The sequence below is a fragment of the Ascaphus truei genome, chromosome 2 (genome assembly GCF_040206685.1).
Source record: "Ascaphus truei isolate aAscTru1 chromosome 2, aAscTru1.hap1, whole genome shotgun sequence".
NCBI classification, from domain to species: Eukaryota; Metazoa; Chordata; class Amphibia; order Anura; family Ascaphidae; genus Ascaphus; species Ascaphus truei.
In genome coordinates this window covers 347,406,008-347,419,065 of record NC_134484.1, presented here as the reverse complement: position 1 = coordinate 347,419,065, position 13,058 = coordinate 347,406,008, and the positions used below count along the sequence as shown (strand labels likewise).

Below are 13,058 nucleotides of genomic sequence, written 5' to 3'. Positions count from 1 at the left end.
AACACTACATAAAACAAGTAAGGCTGACTGAAATAAAATGGAGAATTTATTAACACTCAAATAATGAGGCAGATGCGGGATCCGGTGGGTAAAAACCAGAATCCTACTTACAGGACTGCCACAGGTCATACGCAGAGGTTGAGCCATTTAGTAGATTTTATTGTGCAGTGTGGCAGAGACTTGGCAGGACGTGAGACACAGACTCTACAAGGAGAGGACGTTTTTGGTGCCTGTTTGATGCTCCCAGAACGGCGAATTCGGTGATTACTGCTGAGAAAGAGAGGGCTCGAGCCCCCGGAAGCTCTAGTGTCGCGGAGAGTGACGCAGTTCCGGTCGCCAAAGGAAGGAACCCCTGGGAGGTCACGTGTTCCGACGGAGCAGCAGCAAAGACAAGACATACTCTCAACCTCTGTGTATGACCTGTGGCAGTCCTGTCATCATTGGACTTTGCTTCACCCTTTGGACTATTACGGCGCCGGTCTGTATTGTATACATTGAAATATACCTGCGCCAGGCAGCGTCTATGTACAGATGTAGCAAGATGTAGCAAGACTTACTGACCTTGGCAAAGGTCAACGGCGCTGGGGACAGTGCCTGCCGCGATGGTTCTGCGGGGGGCCCATGCTTCCGAATGGAACTACCGCAGCATTAATCCTTGGGTGGCACAACCACGCGTAGCAGCGACATGGAGGACAATAAGCTTTGCTACATCTGTATTAATCTTAGCTGCATTATTTTTGGGTACGTCTGCATCTGCCTTCGATGATGTAAATGTGCATATAAGGGGGGACTCCATTTTGATTGCTGGATAACCATTTTTCTATAACTATTCTGTACTAACGTTTAAGTCTCAGGAACTAATCACATGCCATATGCCATACGTAATTGTGCTGTGCAGGCAGGTCTGAGAATGTGACCTGACCTGTCACCTACTTATCGCTAGCTGAACTGTATTTGTTCAGACTTATTTTGCCCTGTAGAAAACAGGAACTTGTCTTCAGCCATATTGGGCATAAGTTACACAACAATGCATTTCACAACATACTGCCATTTCCTTAACGGCCTCCTAACTCGGTATTGAGCCCCTTTCCCAGACCATAAACTGTCTAACTGTCATTTTGCTGAGATAGACAGACTGTGAAGTAAAAGGGGAAGTATGTTCTCATATCTGTGTTTTTTCTATGCTCAAGTTTGCTATATAAACTGGCTGTAGACCTTCAATAAATGAGAGAACAGTTTTTGACAAAGCTTCACTGGTTGTCTGACTCAATTACTGTCTTCTCCCGAGCTCGTCCGCCATTTTGTTTTCCCAGGTCATCAGCGCTATAAGAGTGTGGTAAATCCTCCGGAGGTTGGAGTCGTCCTGAGTCGGCAGACGGTGTATTTTCACGCTAAGACGTTGGAGAATACAAGGGCACAATTTTCATGGTGTCGGAAGTTGGGAAAGAAGCCACATTCGGGGTAAGTGTACAAGATATATATTTTATCTGTATATTATCCGTCTGTGTCTCCTTGCCCAAAGAGCCCATAAGGTTTTAAAGTTTAGAAGTTTTTTAGAGTTACCGCTGCACCGGATGATTCAAGGTTAAGGAAAAACCATAGAGACACTTGAGTAAAGGACTCAAAGTGAAGTCAGGATTACATGAATCCTTGACGGAAGTATATACACAGGGTTATAGTCCCTGTTGAGAGATAGGAACAAGCGATATAGTTGGGTATCTGCTTGAAAAACTCTTACAGTGTCTGTGGGAAAAGTGTATTTTTTTTTAAGGGGGGAGGAGGATTGTAAGGGATTTTTAAGGGATTTTTTTCTTTTTTCTGTATTATTGTGCATGGGCATGTCGTTATATATATATAAAATAAGATATATAAGACATATAAAGTGCTAAGTATATATAAGTGCATAAGTATATAAGTGCTGAGTATATCTGTGCGTAAGACATATACGTGATAAGTATATCAGTGCGTAGGATATATAAGTGCTGAGTATATAAGTGCTAAGTATATAAGTGCTAAGTATATAAGTGCATGATATCACGCTGTGTTGCTCATATATTTTTACAATGCAGTGCTTGCTTGATTTTGGTTATTTTAATCAAGTGTGTATTGTATTGTCTAAATGATGGGAAGGTAGTTTTGCCGCATTTCATATGACAATGATAAAAGGATTATGTTTGGGTGGAGATCCTGAATGGCTATGGTTTCAGCCTGATCCCGAGTGGGACATGCATTATATGGCATTATGTGGCCGCATTTGGGTAAAAGTTGCACCTCACATTGATGAGGCTAAACAAAATAAAACCCCAAAATTTGATGAGCCAATTTGGCCACCCCCGCCCGATAATCTCACTACGATGTATTCCCAAGCCCCTAATGCACCCCTACAGGAGTTATTACCTCCAGATGTTTTGCCCCCACCACCACCGCCTTCTGTGATGTTACAAATACCCCCGTATAGTCCTATCACACCTGTGCCACTATTTTCCAAGTTTTGATCCTAACATGTTGGCAGCGTTATCACACTATGCTGCAAGTCATCACCCCAAACCTCCTGCATCCGTACGCAGGGAGGAGAGTAATGGCATTTGCCCACAGCCCTCTCTACCCACCTATGTGGAGTTGAGAGACGATGCAGAATCAGAGGTGGCACACCTATCTGAATCTGAGCATCATAAGTCGTCCTGTAAAGAAAGCCCAAACAGAAAGCTTCCCAATGCCGTAAGCTCCACAAAAGTTTCATCTCTCGTTTCACCCCCTGTCTCCAGGGAGAGTGAATGGGAAGACGATATTTCAGATTCGTCTCATTCCGATATACCATCACCCCGTAACCAATTGCCTTTAAGGAAACTTAAAGAAACCACTGCTTCAGCAGGTTCTGTGACGTCTGAGTCATCTGCAGGAGCCAGCAATCATAGAGTTAAGGATTTTCGTGCTTCTGTAAGGGAACTAGCTGAGGAATTTAAAGAGGTATTGACTGATTCATGTGCTGTAACATTAACTCCCGCACATAGTAATGCCAAACCTGTCCTAGTTACACCGCAATCATCTGTTTTCATACCTAAAAATACTACTAGGAACGATTTGATTCGCACTGCTAAAAAAACGCGAATATGAATCATTGTTAGCTGACACACAGGATTGTGCTGAGGCAGAGGTTGATTTTAGCATTATTAAAACTGATACGGAATGCGCTGCAGCCTGTGTCAAAATTGCATCTTTTAAGTGCTGTCAACTGAATTTTTTTTATATATATATAACTCTCAAAATGCATATTTGCCCCCTGCCCCTATGGCATCGGGACAATTACCATTTCCATAGGTAGCCCCAATTTACCCCAGTGTCCCTGTTCTAAAAAAAAAAAAAAAAAAAAACCCTGATCCCTTAACCTTTCCTCGGTCACAGGCTCTGAGGCAGTCTCCGATAAAGAAGTTCTTATGGCTTCATGGGGAACCCGAAGCAATAGGCTCCCTAGACCAGTCCCTATTGAGCCTGCCAGGCAGATCGGTACGGATGGTGAAGAGACGGACTCTAGGCAGGAATTAACCCCTGTCAGGGACCGTTCATGGGACAGGGAAAAGTCACAGGATGAATCAGAATCAGATACTGACACTGTGGCACAGTTTTATGCAGGTCTGTCAAACAACGCTAAAAACCCGCCGGTATTGAGATTCTCAAGTATTGTAAATCTTAGTGGAAAATATGTTTTGTGTGTAAATTCAAGGTAGGAAAATTAGTTTTTCCCCAGAATGTTTTATTAAATTTTATAAATATGGTAAAAAGGTTGATTGAGTAATCCCTGTGTGCTTGTATAATCTGAGTGAATCCTAACTATGTGAAAGTTTTATGTGCATTGAATAATATGAATATCGGTTTATTGTATATATACAATTTTATCTAGGTACTTGCAATTGTTTCTGAAATAAGAACATAATTAATTGCTCATGTTAAGTGTAAATTTTAAAGGTAAGAAACACCCGCACTATAACACAAACTAATCAATAATGGGAAAGGGAGAGTTTGACTGGTTATAGAGAAAAGGACAAAAAGATGGGCAAATGTCAGAAAAATGAAAAAAAAAATATATATAATTCAGCCCAGTCACTGGTATATTTTGAGGATTTATTCGTTCTGGCCAGACGATGATTTCTTAAAAACCAGAAAGACATCCTTTTCCAACTTCTCTATTTCCATGTCGAGAGAGAGAGGGAGAGAGAGAATCAGAATAGCAGCCCAGACAATCTAAAATAATTAGCCCCCCTTCTCCAGTTGAAAAAAATGTGCGGAGATACATTTGAGACACGAAAATTAACCGAAGCTCTGTAGCTACAAATTAGGTTTAACTGTTTTATTAATATAGTTTGCGAGCAGGATCAAACAGTTTTTGCATTGCCTTGTCTTGGTAATTTTTGTTGTATTATTTTTGTTTCTTTTGTGTGTCACATTTTATTCTCTTATCAGGCCATGTGAGGAGCTGCATTTTTAGATGTCCCAAATTATATTGTAATGTAATTAACAGTTTTTTTTTTCTTATCTATTTTGTTCCAAGGTTTTGGCAGGATGCCCAGAAAGCTATTTCAAGCTTGTTCCAATCCGAGAAAAAAAAAAAAAAGTTTTTAAATCTGTGTCTATAATTTCTTATATTACAGGATGTTTCTGTCAGAAGACAATAGTTGCTTATATTTATATTCAGTAGTGTTTTCAGTGTTTTTAATGCAAATTTTATACCCAAAGGATTCAAGTTAGTTTAGCTACAGATCAAACAACAATAGTTAGTTATGTTTTGAATGCTGTTATCCTTTCTGTAATATTATTCATATATAAAATTATGTGAACAAAGGAGGGGTATTATTGCTGTTTATCATATAGCTGTCTATGCCCAGAAGTTAGATGGGTTAGTGCCCGGGATGAACGAAATCTGAAATTATCATTTATTTATTTTTAAGAATAATGCTGAGTGCCTTTTAAGGTTGGCAGTGTGCTCGGCACTTTTCAAAGAAATTATATTACAAGTAATTAGTTTGGAGTTCTATACAGAATTATTTTAGTCATTTTTTTTCTTTTGGTTTGGCAATAGCTGAATTTAGATTGTAGCAAAGTCAGGACCACAGTGACTGTGTAGTAAAACAATTAGTAAGTATTGTATGCAACTGATATATTTTTGAGTCTCTCTAGGCACATGTCAAAGTTGAAAGTGCACCTACGAGAGATGGGTTAATGGTCAAGCATTTCCTACGCAAGAACGTTCTTCATCCCAGATGAAAAGACGCTACTACTACTATTAAAAGTACTACTCATCACCACTACAGCAAATAAAGTGGCAGAGGTCTCTTTTTGGATCCACGTTACGCATATGAAACTTATCCCAGCACCACCCACAGTTGCTTCAATCTGCACCGTATCCAAAGTGGAAAAGCCTAGAGACACAGCCAAAATTCCAGGCCTCAACATATGAACTTTGAACTTTTTAATAATCTTTTTTCTTTACAGGTTTTGTTATTTTAATTATAAATGTATAGTCTATTAGGTTTGTGTAAATAAGTGTGCACACAAAGACGATAGGGTAGGAACAGGTATATTTTGTTTAGTAATTGTTATTTTGTTTTTATTGATTTGTGTATAGCATATATGCACACCTTTTGTCACAAAATGTGGAATCCTAGTAAACAAAGCCCATATTTTATGTATAATATAACCCAATATACTATCTATATTCAATAGGTTGCACCCCAGGGAAAATAAGTGTTATATTTAACCCCTTGAGAAAAAGACAATATGAAATAAAACATTTGTAGAACCATCTATAAGAAATTGGTTACGAAGGGTGTAGAAATAAGAGTTTGCCTTAGGGAAGTTATTGACTCTGTGATAGGAGGACAGATAGAACATTACCCTGCAACTAGAATAGTTTATGTTATTTGGGGAAAATAGTCCAGTGTTTAAAGGTAGAGATGACGGATGGGATTTGTTGGGACTTGGTGGTTGGATTAGTTCTCTGGAAGCGAAGCTATTGGATGCTTTTGTGTGTGTGTCTGTCCTACTCATCACTCTCTATGTATGTGTCATATGCAGTAAACTTTGATCCAGAAGTGCGTTGCACCCCCACCGACGCTATGCCTCTTTTCGGTGATGTCAGCAGTCCCCCAGAAGAAGAGACCGAGAAGAAATCAACTGTGCCGATATAATGGCCGAAAAAGAATGACAAGGCACAATTGGACAATCTCCTGGTCCAGCAGGACTATGCAATGGTTAACTGTTCTTTAAATAGACTGTCTCTAAAGAATAAGAGGGGACTAAGAAGATTGGATATGAGGCTATGAGGAAAGTGGGAGGTCACCCAGAGGCGTGTGTCAGCCACAAGGAAAGGATCATAAGTCAGCCATTTTTTACCATAGCAGCCATTTTTCTGTTTTGCCATTCTGAATAAATGCAGTATGAAAGATGCGTGCAAGATGGATATTTGTGCAATCGCTCCCGGTAGAAATTAGCCCCCACCAATTTTCACAAGTTTTAGCCGCCATAATGTGCTAATAGTTACAGAAGAGCAGTGTGAATAGTAATTTAGAAATTGGTAATAGTTTTTGTAGTAATAGTCAACCTGGTAAACAGAAAAGATATCATACCAGCCACACCGATATATATCTCTCTACAAACAAGAACTCCTGTGGCCATATATATATATATATATATTTTTATTTTCTTCGGACCCCCAAAACCTGCACCACTATTTCAGTACGACAAAATATATCAACAATATCAAAAACAATATAGTAGTTGTTAGGTTATGGACCCACGACAAAATAAGGGAAAGAGAATTGTTATGGGACTGATATTTATCGTTTGCATATTTGTAGTATTAGTTGTTATTATTTCATGTTACAAATTAATGTGTTTATCTTTATGTAAAATGATTATGCCTTTTGGTAAGTCAATTGATCACACATATGCATCACTGGACGTTAATGCCCCCATTCACAGTTTCCCAAATATGATATGTAACTCTGGACCTACTGCCACTAGAGTCCAGATACCTTTGATGGATTATGATAACATTCAAATCCAATACGAGACCCCCATATCCTAGAGGTTAATTGTCATTTTGTGATGACAAAAGGGGGGATTGTAAATGTGCATATAAGGGGGGACTCCATTTTGATTGCTGGATAACCATTTTTCTATAACTATTCTGTACTAACGTTTAAGTCTCAGGAACTAATCACATGCCATATGCCATACGTAATTGTGCTGTGCAGGCAGGTCTGAGAATGTGACCTGACCTGTCACCTACTTATCGCTAGCTGAACTGTATTTGTTCAGACTTATTTTGCCCTGTAGAAAACAGGAACTTGTCTTCAGCCATATTGGGCATAAGTTACACAACAATGCATTTCACAACATACTGCCATTTCCTTAACGGCCTCCTAACTCGGTATTGAGCCCCTTTCCCAGACCATAAACTGTCTAACTGTCATTTTGCTGAGATAGACAGACTGTGAAGTAAAAGGGGAAGTATGTTCTCATATCTGTGTTTTTTCTATGCTCAAGTTTGCTATATAAACTGGCTGTAGACCTTCAATAAATGAGAGAACAGTTTTTGACAAAGCTTCACTGGTTGTCTGACTCAATTACTGTCTTCTCCCGAGCTCGTCCGCCATTTTGTTTTCCCAGGTCATCAGCGCTATAAGAGTGTGGTAAATCCTCCGGAGGTTGGAGTCGTCCTGAGTCGGCAGACGGTGTATTTTCACGCTAAGACGTTGGAGAATACAAGGGCACAATTTTCAGATGAGATGAGGAATTTATGGGGGAAGTAAAAGGAGTTAGTGAAGAGATACATTTACATATTGGCGCATGTCTATATATTAAGAAATCTGCGGCTTGCGTTGGTTTAAACTTTAGTAACGTCACATTATTTCAAGATAACTTATCACTATCCTGAAACAGTGCGATGTGAAGGCAGCGCCAATCAGTTCAACCATGGCCGTTATTTTTGCATATAATTATGTTAGTGAATAGGAAAATAATGTCCGTTCCTGTTTTAAGTAAAGTCACGTTATTTGCCCTGAATTAAGTGAGCATAATGAATTTAGGCCTCCATGAGATAGATAACGAGTGTAAACAATTTAGATTTAGTAGATTAGGTTGAGGGTTAGATTTGGATGGGATAATCCTACTGTAAATATATTTATTTTGATCCACAGGAAGGACGACAAAAACCCCAATACAAAATTTGACACGTCTCACAAGGGAAAGAAGATACCTCCCTCACCCCAGTAAATGGCAATTAAATTGCTCCCTTGCATCATTATTTATTTGTAACTTGTTCAGCATATCCCTATATACCTATTATATCTAAATATATGTCCCATATTTGCCCTAAACATATCTACTGCTTCTGCCATCACCGTCTCCAAGGGTAGCAAGTTCTACATTTCTGTGCACTTACTTTAAAGATCAGTTTACATTTACTGCTAGTCAAATACACTTTTATGTAATATCAGTTGTTTCCCTCTAACTTTATTTCTTGTGTGGGTGCACTACTGAAATCCAGGTGACCTCCTGGTTTAGAAAAGGCAAACAAAAATAAACGTAATTCTTGAGGAAGAGAGAATAAAGACAGATTATTTTTCTTGCAGATTGGTGTGTCCTATGAGCATGAAAAATGTCATAGTCTCGTTGTCTAGAAATTATCAACATCTGCAGATGCACATTATTTCTTAAATGAATTCAACTTATACTACCCCATGTTATGTAACATTGGAAGAGAAATGAGATTGGCTGAGGCTGCGTCTATTTTCTCAATTGCAGACAATTTATACATGGTTTATAAGAAGAAATGCTAATTACATAATGATGCAGTGGTTCTGGTCCAATAAACAATGTCAAAAGCAGACGAAATTATTTCCCACAACCTCAATATTCCGAATAAAGAGTGCAGACATGACACTGTTAAAGATAGGCTAATATAGTATTAACCGTCATATGAAGACTCAACATAACTTATAAATTAAGCTTATAGAACATGAATGAAGTCTAATCACCCCATAAAGGATTCAAGACTAGTAGCGAATGATTGGTGAAGCCATCTTAAATATGTAATTGGTTATACTTATAGCACAGCATCCAGCCGCTATTACTTCTCTTGGGCCCTAACAGTATAAGTCATGCTAGGGAAAGGCACTGGAATGGTTAATTCCTCATGAAGGCCTAGTTTGCTACTGCAGCCTTGGATACATTTATTGTATCCAGGGGCGGGCCTAGCAACAACCTGATAGTATCAGCCTGGGGGAAGATACTGGCTGGGTCACATGCCATTAATGTGATGCCTGTTAGTATCAGACCTGCCCTGTTATGGGGCAGGGTTACAAGCCCACCCCCAGGGTATATACTGGCACTCTCCCAGAAGTCAGTGCTCTTCCCTCCCCCTGTGGAGTGGGTAACATCTACCCTGTATCCCACCAGGGGATACAGGAGGAGCTCAGGAGGGAGCCTAGATGGGCCTCAAGCCTTAAGGTGCCTTTCAGGGGAATGTGGATTATGGTGACTTCTGTGCAATGCAATAAGCATCAGTTCAACCAACTACTGTGTGTGGATCACTGCCTTGGTCACAAGAGAAGTGTCAACATGGATCATCCTGAATACCCAGGATCCTTGATTGACTAGGGCGCTGCCAATCGAAAATAATGAACCCTGAAATCCTGTCCTGATTTTCCCCACACCATCTCGCTGCAACTCAGAGCCTCCTGGATTACCTCCTGCATTACCAACAGGTATGCACTGCACCAGGAAACATACAGGTAGCGACCCAATCTCACATAGGGTGGGGGTAAATGTGCTACATACTTAAGGGGGAAAAGGTCTATTTACTGCATAGTCCATATACTGTACATTAGAAATATTCTTTCTTCTAAAGGTAGTATCTGTCTACAGTGCTGATTTTATAAGATGTCTTTCCTATTATGGTATATCTTTTCAAAAAAGCATCTTTTTAGGGGCACCAGTCGCCAAAAAATGATCCAAGGAAGACAATGTTTAATTGGTGCAGATTGCAGAATATACATTTCACAGCTATGCAGTTTTGCAAATGGAAAGGGTTTTTTTATTTCACATGTCACACATTACAATAAATCCCCTGGAGGCCTTCTATTGTTTCTTCCAAATCAGATTTTCTCCACTGCAGATCCTCTTTCAGTAAAGAACTAAAATGACACTATGCCTATTTTCAAATGCCTTTGTGGATAGATTAGATATTTATAAAGCCATATATGCTTCAACAGCAGCTAACGTGTGTACCTAGAGCAATAAAAGGAATGGCATGTCAATAGCAGTTGACATTCCATACCTTGAAATTCATAAGCATGAACAAAAGAAAAAATGCTTTTAATGTTAGCGTTTGCTGTATCTAAGTCACCCTTAACCATTTTGTCTGAAACTGAAAGAATTAGCACATTCAGTCTTAGAAATACTGCAGAATTCCCCTGAGTAGGTCAATGTTACAGAACATGTTATTGACTTGTGCTTGTTCTGTATGATGCCTTGTTAACTCTCTTCCTTGCTGAATGGGTCTGCAATGTATTGTAGAGTAAGGGCTCACTTAATTCTCTTGTAAGTGAAGCTATATACCACATTTTTCTGGCTTTCATGACGTCCCATTATAGTTTTGTTACATTTCTTTTCATGTTCTGTTACAGTAGGTACGCTTCATTTTATTTCATAGTTTTTTTAGAGTGTATAAAATGACTGCTGTTTCATCAAATAGGAATTTATTTTGACTTATAATAATGTTTCAAATGTGTTATATGTCTACTGTATGAATGCTAAAAATGACTTATATATTTGTTTATGCAATGGTTTGCTTTATAATGCATTTCTCGAACATTTTTAGCAAAATAACCTATTTAAGATGCCATTTTTACTACAATTAAGATCTGAGAGAGAGAAAAAAAACAGAAAGCCCCGCTCCACATTGTGCATTATGACTCAACGCAAGTACTCAGCCCGCTGGAAGTATCCTGTTTCAGCACTCCAAACTATATCTTGACATGCTGCATTATGTATGCTTCGTTGACTCAAATATAGAAAAGTATCTTATTACATGTATTATTGTTTTAACCGTGTAGCTTGCACACATTTTCCAAACAATATCATGATTATTGGAGACCAAAAATAATTAGTTTAATGCTAACTATTCGCAGAAAGATGTTGGATCATATTTACAGGACTTAGCAGTTCTCTGCTGTGACACCTTTAGGCACTGTTTAGTAAATATGGCTCATAGGCTATAAGTTGTTTTTCAGAACCTGATGGTGTCTTATATCTGCTTAGTAATTATGACCCTCTGTGGCCTATTCACTTGAATGGGAAGTAAGTTGTACACTGGCGCAGAACAGTATCTTACAGTATGTCACATCACTTCTCAGTAAATATGGGGCAAATTTCTGGTCAATGCTACATTGTTGTACAGGCTGTACGTTGAGAAAAAGGAGGTGACTATAGGGAAAAAAGAAGACTAAACAAACAATATTTGAAAATGATGCCTCCCAAATACAAATGATGTGAAGAGGAACAGCAGTAAAAATCTAATTTTGTGCGTGAAATAGAGAAATAAGGTAGAAAATCCATCCATCTACTACTTCCAGTTGGTATCCATGCCCCATTCCTGTTCATTTCATAATAAAAATATGAACCTTTTTTGTTGCTCCCTAAAGAAAATTGGCAGGAACTAGAAAACAAAAGTCCTGGAACTAAAGTAAGCATCTGTGAGTTTACCCACAAAATTGTCCGGACAAGGAGTGTCTACTTTATACTGCATCACTGTATCAAAGTCCTTTAATATAATTTTCCTCGGAGATGCTGTAGACCCTGACGATCCTGCTCAATGTTGGAGAGGTTGTGGATAGAGGGGCAATGTTATTCTATATATAGTGGCCCTACCCAAAGTTAACCTCAATCACTCATTATAATGTCCCCCAAGACCTGAAAACCGTACTGCTAAATCTCCAATACTGATAAATACCTGGATACAGTACATTAATTACCCATTTCCATAACCGGAAACAACTGGAGGCTCCTGCCTGCTTTGGATCAGGAACAACATTTTCAGAGACATGTGCAAACAAAAAATGAACCTGTCTACAGTATTACATGACACGCAAAGTACATTTCAGTTTATATGGCAACCTTGGTTTGTATACTCTGCTCTATTCCATGAATGAAGTGAACTTTCTATCTTCTTGTAGATCTCTGTGTAGTATTAAATATTTTAACCCTCTCCCCCTCCCCCCTTTTCTTTTCCGTCTGTTCCTCCTCCCCTATACACCAAAAATGTGTCGACTTTTTTTATGGGACATATCAAAGTTTGCTTCCGTGCAAAGTTTTCTTGTTCTCATTGCATCATTGAAACCAGGCAGGTGTGATATAGGGTTAACCTCTTTGCTCAAATTACTAATTGGTACAAAATGAAAATAAATTGCACAACCTTATGGAATAAATTGCATCATCTTGATGCATATCTCCTCTGGTGACTAAGGGGGTTTTCATTAAACTGCGATAATGCTGAATGGGACACTATCGCACAAAAACTCCCATTGAAGTAATAGGTGTTTCCATACAATATTACCCCCAAGAGACACTAGCACAAATTATTGAATAACCCCCTTGACTTCGTATCACACTGGCAATATTTGCACCTTGACACAGTGTGAGAATTGTGCACCCTTTGTATGAATTTGCACTTGCATTATGTGTAGTGTAAACAACGAGAAGTTACTAGTCACGCATTTGACTACAATCAAATGTACAGTATAGTCCACATTAGATCTGGTGGATTGCACCGTAATAATGACCCCTTTCAATACGCCGTGAAACTACTTTGCTGTGCTAGAGAAGAGTGTAGCTCCACTCATATTAATGGGGCAAAGTGTGTCTCCTGGACGTGGAATCAGCTTCACAGCATATTGAAAAAGGGTCAGAGAAAGAGGCTCAAAGTTTAGGAGATCCGGTAACAAACTTGAGACAAGTAACTGCTCCCCTAACTTTTCTCATAACCACTCACTAATTCGCTC

General features: G+C 39.0%; 1 long non-coding RNA gene across 1 annotated transcript; it reads left to right on the top strand.

Annotated features, from left to right (window-relative positions):
- The first annotated feature begins 701 nt into the window (after nt 1–701).
- On the top strand, nt 702–7,603 carry LOC142487443 (uncharacterized). The gene is made up of 2 exons (XR_012799229.1): nt 702–1,461; nt 5,173–7,603. It is a non-coding gene; the product is annotated as an uncharacterized LOC142487443 (long non-coding RNA).
- Nucleotides 7,604–13,058: the final 5,455 nt, after the last annotated feature.